We start from the raw sequence: 9,611 nt of genomic DNA on the forward strand, positions 1-9,611 counted from the left end.
GACACTCAATGAATTTTGTACTGTAGCCAGGTTGTCTTGGCAGCCACCTTCGAAGACAGGTGAGCATTGTGCATCAAGTACAATGGAAACGTCAGAGCCAGCACATCCACACAATGGACAGAGTAATTTTGTCGAGAAGGCTTTGACTCGAAATGAAAATACTGTAAATGTAATACACATTAACATCCTCTACCCATTTATTAAGGTTAGTTTAGGTTTGTGGAGTAATAATCAAACACATCAACAAGTCAGGATTTGTTTTAATATGGAACTTTATGATATTTTAAAGATAATAATGAATCTAGTAATTATTCGAAGCAAGCTAAACTTGTGTTTACCAGCCTTATGAATACAAAATATGGAACTCAGTTACTGTATTAAGTAATATCACTGTGTTTGAATGGAATTAAAGACATCAAGCTGACATTTGAGTGGTGTAAAGGAAATTGATTCTCGGATAGTCCTTGTTGTCAGTGTTACAGGAACCTTTGGAAGGTGCTAAGCTCAATTTTGCCATTTCAGGAAAACAAGCAACTTGTGTTTGGCCCACAACACAGAGTCTGTGTCAACATACAACACGAGCATTCTTCTGCATGCTTGAGCTGCTCTGTCAGAATGCTGCCTCATGTTTGTTGAAAAAATAACTTTTCCGTGAGAAGGTTTAGACAACAAGAAGTGGCAAAAACTAGTTATAATTTTTTTTTTTTTAATTATTTGAGAGATTTAAAAGGGATTCTTTTAGGTTTATCAGTGTAAACATGAGATAATCCTCAAAGTAATAGGCGGGTAAAGTTTAAGATGTACATTTTCTGACTCATTTACTCTTAGAATCAAATGACAGTATTTAGAGCAGTGTATTGGGGCTGCAGGCTAAGTGGCAGATGTTTTTAGGAAACAAAGCACAGAGCAGACAATCTCATGCCCTCCAGCTCAGAGGCAGATGCACCTGTCAGCCACCCGCCATATGGACTCCTGCTACAAGAATGCAGTGTATGCAAAACAGAGAGCGGAGAGAGTGACTTCAAATATGTTGTTCCATTCAGTGCAAGCTAAAACTACCACCTGTTCCCCACAGAGAGGACCCATTCAAGTGTAATCTTCCCTTTCTCCTGGGCCAAAGCCATTATGGTGAAAGGAGGTGGAAGAAGCATGTAGTCACATCAGCTGTAGGTCACTTACAGTTTATAGAAAATGCTCAGACTGTTTAACCGCACAGCTATTGTCGAAAACGTTCCATTTTAATCCACGCCATCATTTGTGGATCCAAAGTTACAGTTGCAACAAGTCTGAACGATGAATGTCAGGTTACACAGATGCATGTATGTGCTTGCACTTATAACCTTGTCCTCCCCCTCCCCATCTATACAGGTCTGGTGCAGTCACCATGGAGGCAGATGGCCAGTAAAGGCGTTGCCTCGAGGCCAGATGAGGTTATCTTTTAGTGGAGTGGAGTGGAGCGCCAAATCTGCTCATCAGCCAGTGGACTGAGATGGATTTCCTCAGTGCTTGAAGCTAGAAATGGCCGAACAGAGAGCAGGTGGTGGAGGCCAAATACCTTACAGTCCTATAACTGGAAGGCAAGGGTTAAATACTGGGATTTCCATTCTCTAACTGGGAAAATAAGGAAAAAAGAATAAATGTATTTACCTGAATTTGGCAGATTTGCAATGTCTCTTTTTTTGTTTTTATAAACATACTGTATATATATATATATATATATATATATTTTGGGGTATTTATTACTTATCAACAGCTGATGTATTTAGCTCATAAATAGTTCTTGTCTTTTCAACATTAAATCAGTTTAGGACTGACAGGAGTTGCTGTTGCATTAGGACAATTCACTTGTCACTAACCATTTCGACCAGTATAGTTTAATTAATATATTCATGTACATATTTGACAAACAATTATTGAAACCATTTACTCAGTTATTTGTGTGTGGGCTATGAATGTGCGATATTATATACATAGAATTTTATGTTATAAATCTACCTGTAAATGTTATATTTCTAGAGGAATTAGCAATTTACCAAATTTCTCAGATGATGTACTCTGTGTTTGCTGTTGTCCATTGAAGCACCAAGTAACAACCCAATTTTCTTAATTGTGCTCCAAACAAATCCAATAATGTTTTACATGATAATAGTCAACAATTTCAATAGTCAATAGTCAAATAATTTGCATTTGAACTTAAAGCTGAATAGCATTTAGTTCCATATATGTGACTGTTCAGTTTATGTCTAGATATATTATTTGTTGAATACGCTAGCAGAGGTTATTGTCTGAGAGCAGTGCCTGACACTGTTTCCTATGTCTGCCCCCACCTCTGTCCCGAATGTCTGACTTTGTGTTTCTGGCAATTTGCTCCCATTGTGCGGCACTTCCTGATACGAGGCACTCTGGAAGACTGGGCTCAGTCAACTGCAAAGGAATGTGACATTCCTTTCTAAAATTGCGGATGTTTCTTTGGATTTCTGAGGCCGATTTCTGGCGTATTTCCCTGTGGTGTCTGGAGAAAGTGTTTCCGGACAGACACACAAGTGAACACGAGAGCGTATACTCTAAACTTTGTGCTTGATTGACTGCAACAGACTGCTGGGCGCTAACAAAGTATTTATTTTAACTATACACCAGTACATATTATTGTTCTTTTGTCCTCATGTATCAACATTTAATATCTTAGTGTAGATTAATACATTAATAGAGTAAATAAATAAATCCCCAAAACAAAAGTCGGGCTATATTTAAGCCGGACATATTGTTTATATTCATCATATATAGTTTTCCTAGTTAGAAATTGAACATAATATTTATATTTCCATCTTGGACCATCAGGACTTTCCCCTTCATTAAATGAATGAAGGTAACTTAATCATTAATGCTTGTATCGGACTATCCATGCTGCGTTCTACAATGGTGGCTGAGGCTAATACTGGTTGTTTCCTTCCGTAAGTGGGTCGTGTGATAGGTGTGTCCCCTGCTAACTGAGCCACAAGGAGCAGGGCTGGAAAATGTTCCCCCAGGAGTTGAGACACCGCTCGCTGCTAACGCTATTACAGTGACAAACAATATCATCCAATGTTATCATATTAACAACCAACATTATAAGAGTGACTCATCTCACAGCTGCAAGACAGATTGATCTATTGAGCGTGTTTACATCGGTTATTTCAATACAACAAGAGTCCTGTCCATAGAACATGTGAGCCTCTTTTAAACAGAGATCCTACTATACTGCCATTTAAAAGATCCTTCGTTATAAAGACTTTGTTTGTTTACCCTGAACCAAACAAAACCTGCATAATGCTGGCCCAGTTTGGGAATTTAGACATCTCTGCGCTTCAGAATCAGATGGGTGACATGTAACAACAGCGTCAGTGTCCTATCTCCCCATGCCAGCTCCCCCTTCTACACAGCTGTCGCTCAATTCTCCTGCTGTTGGCATAAAGGCTGAATAATCCTGACCCCCATTCTGGGTCCGTGTCATGCAGGACAGTGAGGCAGAATAAAGACAACATTCCCGCCTTGAACAGGACAAGAATTTTGGTGCCAAACAGGTGGTGTAAGTCTGCTTTCTGGAGCAGAGCTTTTATGCTGCTCAAATAAAACCTACAAAACTCAGCTAAATGATTCAATATGGCAATATTGATTATAGAAACATTACACAAAAGCTGCTTTCAGAAATGCACTGAACTCCGGATTATCTCCTCACATTCTCCAGAGAAACTATTAAATACTCAGGTGTATATCCGAATTAGTGGATGTGAGAAAACAGCAGGAGATTCAACCCAAGCGAGTAGGTGTGTTGATGACGTTTTGATCACATGACAATGCATAACTGGTACCATACATGAAGAAGACACTGCACCATCCAGACCTCCACCCCTCATCTGAACACTCTGGAAATTCTATGTTGTTGTGAATGTGTCAGACTAGAGAATCTCCTTCTGCCTTGTTCATGTGTGAAAGGCAAACATTTTTATGTTTGAAAACATCTATTTTGTGACCTTTCAGATTTACCTCAGGACCCTTTCAGGGGTCCCAAGCCCCAGATTGCAGAACCATAGCTTTGAAACAGAGATGTGTGCATATCACGATCTTTCATATTTCAAAGTAAAATCTCAGCCTCTTTAAAAAGGGAAAAAAGCTATCTGCCATGGGTTGTATTTTTGAAAATAATTGGTTATTCTGTCCCTATTGAAAAAATACTTTTTTACTAGTCTGACACGTTGATGTCCTATCTGACACTATTTGTATTCCTATGCAACTATTTAAATAAACACCATCAACATCAACTGCAGACTCAGTAAGTCAGTAATGACAAAGAAACAGTTTTGAACATGAAGTGCTGGTATGAGATGTGCTGTATTTTCCCTCTCTGTAAAAGGCTGAAAAGCTGAATCTCCTGTGAGTTCCACCTGTTGCCGAGGGCCTCTGCATGTCGACGTCTAAATAATGAGCAAACCACTTAATATTTATTGATGACACTGTGTCAGCAAAGAACTTTGATAGATGCAGGTCTCTCTGAACAAACAAAGAGAGGCCACAGGCTTGTTGTGATAACCTGTCTCTCTCTCCAGATGGTAGACTGGAGTTAAAGGGAGAAAGGAGACAGGGGAGTTGAGGGGTCAGACGTGAGGAAATCCCACCCTGGCCTCAGCAGATAGACAGGAAGCCCTTCCATTTGCATACAAACTCGCTCTCAGTGGAGCAGCATGTGCAGCTCCGGGTGAGCGCGTTAAAAGCGTGGGAGGGAGACCTGCAAACCACTGATAGTGCATTGTCAAGTGGCCATTACGTGCCTGATGAAATCCACAGGCCTTGACTGCAGAGACAGAGGAGCTACGATAAAGAGGAACAATTTATGTTAAAGCCAGAGCAGCCTTTATTTCCAGCGAGATTACAGTGATGAGAAGCAGACCTCTAATCAGACTGGGAACTTCTTCAGTTAATCTACAATGCTTGAACAGCTCATCCTTCACAACACTGAGAACACAATATAAACAGCATCATCAGGTTAATCATATTAATACATATCTTACACTACAGGACTTTAAACACCTCCAACAATCAACTCACATTCTGTTTGTGTAAAGAATGAATACCACGCATTCTTAGCCTCCATTTGCATATTTCAAAGCTTTGTCACTTCTCAACCAGTCAAGCTAACACTGTCTGACTGAAACATTTTATCTCTATAATCTACTTACTAATTCAACAAACATCTGCCTGTGGAAAGAATGTCTTGCAGAACTGTCAAAATATTGGCTTCACCCTTGGTGTTTGTATTGTTAATTGCCAAGGGAAATGAAATGCCGACTTTAGTGCAATTTGGACATGCTATAAGTTCAATATTAATAAAGATGAAAAAAACAGGCGACCAGTTCTATGCAGCAGTCAGTGGGGGTAATGTACCTTCAGTCAATGGGCTGAGTTGAACATGTCTCCTACAGTCTCGGACCAACTATAACAGTGGTCTGCAACTTGGTCAAACCGCATGTGTCAACCGCCACCACATCATTTTGATATAACTTGATATTCTTATTTCACCATATTGGACTGACGTTTACAGTTGTTGCGCTCCATCATGGCAACAAAATGAATATTTTCACTTCCTGTTTGGCTATTTGTCTTGAAAGTAAAACCATTAGTTTCGAGCTGGATTACAGAACTTTTATTTTTCAAAAGTTGTGAATTTGACTCTGAAGATTGTGTTGACCTCAGAAATAGCTGATGTGTAAAAAAAACAACACCACTTCCGTAAATCAATCAAACTTACATATAAACCACACATGTGAACAGTAATAAAACTAATTCACTCATTTAATTAAAAACACAGACTTTAAAATCTTCATTGCAGATTAACCAGGTAGGATGAACACAGAACTTCACTCTGCACCATAGACTACTCATAAAAAGTAGAACTGTTAACACCGGACAAGAGAACAGGCCGGTTTAGAATGGCCACTGCACACTGTTTAAACAACCATGTAGATGTACAAATCATTTCAAGTGCCTGACACATATTGCTGAATCAACTGAACAAAGAAAGTACAACTGCGAGAAACAGTTGATTTATGACGGAGTCACCCTGCAGAGTGATCACCACAGGTGCCGACAATTTCCCCTCTGATCTCCAACAACACTGACAATTTTATGACTTGAGCAATTAAAGACTTAAACACACAGAAGCACTGGAGTTGACTCAGGCATGAAAGGAAGGGAAGCCGTTTAGGCTCAATACTGTTTTGAGTCTGACTGAGAAGGTATTTGAATCAGCTCTGCAGATTCTAGATAAGGTAGGAACGTGCAACTTTCAAGCTGCTGCGCTGAGGCAAACCCAGTGCTTTGCTGAGTGGCACTAACTGTGGAGTTTAATTTGGGGAAAGGGAAGTAAGAGACATTATGTAAGAGGAGAAGTGAGTGATAAAGAGTTTGGCAACGGTGAAATGATTGAAGCTTCCTGCATAGTTCAGTGGCAGTTTGAGGAGGTGTGCGTTCTTGGAATGGATGATTGAAAAAAAAAAAGAATCCTTTTTAGTGAGAGTAATCTTGATAACAGAGCGGTTATCTCCCCCGACCTCCTTGTGAAGTGACAACAGCTGCCTGTATGTAATGAAGCGAGAAGTCTTCTTACCTCTCGACAACCGAGAGTGGACACATTCTTGCACTATCCTCCACAGTATCTGATTAGTAGAGAGAATAATATGAAAACAAACATTCTCGCACAAATTCTTCATGCTACATGAGATAACTGAGGTGTAATTAGATAAAGAACTTTCTGTGTGTTGTTTTTGGACTCACAAGCAAAAGTGTGGGAAAGCCCATTTAAATCAGTCACCACAGACTGTTTTACATGATCAAACTAATTATTCTTATCAAACCAAAATAGCAGTTCTTGACACTGATGCTGCAGGATTGAGACATGAGGCAAACGGTGAAATCATTTGAAAAATATGTGGACATTTGTCAGCATATTTTATATCCAAATCTGAAGTAACTCTGGAAAAAAACAAGCTCCTCAGCTTTTTACCTCAGCAATGTTAGGAATGTCCCCTCATCACCCAAAGAGTGAGGCTATTTTATATCAAGTAGTTTCATTTTTATCCAAGTTAGAGACCTCATGAGAGGCCTTGTTGATACTGTTACATATGCACAAAACAAGGTATGAAAAATACAAAGGCTACATCGCTTCTCACAAAAAGGTTTGGATCTGTAATGAACTTGACAGGAGAACGTCTGCACTTGTACACAAACTGTGACCGACGTGTACAAACATTTTGAAGATAGCAGACATAAGGTGTTAAATTGTACTGAGATTGTAGTTCCAATTTATTATAAACATCAAACCAGTGTTATTTGTGTAATTAATAAATGTAAAAGATGTAATGCTGCATTCCAGACCACTCGGATGTTGGAATTTTCCAACCTTTAACTATAAAAGTGCTGTAAAATGAAATTTCCTGTGCTTTTTTTATGTATGTTAGAAGGCTCACTAGTCACAGTTGAATTGTCTCATCACGAGAATAAAATAAAAATCAGCTTTTCACGGTCAGCCAGTCGTAACTCAAAAGTCATAACTCAGAACTCAGAAATATCCAACTTCTGAGTGGTCTGGAATGCGGCATAAATCCACCTAGACCATTAAATAGAGATGCACATAGCAAATTGAGTCATCTTGTCTTTATTTACATTTTTACATTGTGTCTTCAAGAACTGAGTAAAATCTTCAGTAAAAAATGTCAATTTCCAAAGTTACAGTTAATACTGAGGGAGACATACATGTCTGACAAACTGTTGTTGACTCCATAGTCAGGAGACTTCATAGTTTGGTCAAGAATGTTGAGGAAATATTTCATCCAGTAGTGTTTGTGGTATTCAAGACTGATTGAAAGGAATCATCCATGCATTATCTATGCCACAACCAAGAGTAAAAAAAACAAATCATAGATTGTATATAAAAATAGATGACGAATCTCTTCTTCCTACTTACAAATATAAAGCCAATATATCCTGGATACAGGTGCCGCCATCTTGCGCTTTTGACGAATATGGAGCTAGAATCTACTCAGGAAGTGAATGCGGGATCAAGGTCCCGCAGATAAACAGGCTCAACCAATCAGGAGTCAGTCTCAGCTGTCAATCAAGACATTTCATCCTTTTCTTATAACATCAAATAACAAATTAAAACCAAATTTACTGGTAAAATTAACAGTTGAATATACATCAGGGCGAAAAGAATTACCTAAAAGAATAGAAACCATCTTCAGAAGAGCTTTATGACTCTCACCTTTTAGTTTGGTCCATGTCCTATCAGCTAACATGGAGGAGGTGAGGGTAATATGACCTATACTGCAGCCAACCAACAGGGGGCAATCAAGATGATTTAGTTTCTCTTTTGGGGGTCTGTCATGTCTTGAATGTTCTACGATAAAACTTGAATCAGGCACTAACTCATATTTCTGCAGTATAGTGGAAAGATGAGGAAGTTTTGGGGAATAGAAATAAGCACGGGCGTCACTTCCTTGAAAAGACGCCCCTAGCTGTTTAATTCACTCCCAGGGAAAGAATGTAAACCGACTCTTCCTCTGGCTGATTCATCAGCATGTCCCACAATGCCTGTGTGCTGTAGATTCTAATCAGTCCCCCCCCTTTTTTTTCCTGGTTTCTTTTCTAGGCATATCCAGTATATCACAACTCTCACAGACTGAATGGCACCCAACACTGAATCTGAAATAATCCCCTGATTTCAGGTGACAGTTTTGTTTGGGTGGAAAAACCTGGCAAATGCCATTTAAATGTTTTTGTGTTTACCTCAGTTTCTAATGATGTAGTTTCAGCTGCAACAACATGCAAATAAAAGAATATATTCTTTCAAATACTTCACCATTGGTTTCAAAAGTAAAGTGTACATAAATGTAGGATGACGTCACAGCTCACACCTCAGTCGGGCGGCACAAAGCGCTGCACTGAGGTCACACTCAGTCGAACCCCTGCATGTCATTGCATAAGAAACAGTGGGAGAAGCTGTGGTGAGCCGGGGATGCTGTAGTTGCAGGGGGATCTGCAAACTAATTAAACGAAACGACCAAAACCAATGCCCTCATTAGCCTTGAATGGACAAGGAATGCTCTACACAATTTTTACATAACGGGACCCGGCATCAAAGTGTGCACGCACCAAGTGCATCAGAGGATTCCTGCCCTGACTGGGCTCAATATCAACAGAGACAATGCTCCATTTTTTACCAAAGATTGATGTCATTGAAGACTGAGCTGTGGTATCTGGGCTACACAAAACTGTAGAGGGACTTTACACTCATGAGAGTTCATCCCACCTCACGTACGAGCAGTGTTGGGAAGGATACTTTCAAAACGTATTCCATTACAGAATACAGAATACATGCCCAAAAATGTAATCTGTAACGTATTCCATTACATTAACTAATCTGAGTAACGTATTCTGAATACTTGGAATACTTCCGGTTTGTATTGCATTTTTTAAGTGTATGATTGCGGCGTTGTTATAGTCAGTGGAGCAGCAGCAGTTTAAACTCTCTCTCCACCGATGATGCGGGCCAGCTGGATGTACGGCTCCCATCCACTCCC

Source organism: Limanda limanda, chromosome 9, assembly GCF_963576545.1.
Source record: "Limanda limanda chromosome 9, fLimLim1.1, whole genome shotgun sequence".
Taxonomy (NCBI): Eukaryota; Metazoa; Chordata; class Actinopteri; order Pleuronectiformes; family Pleuronectidae; genus Limanda; species Limanda limanda.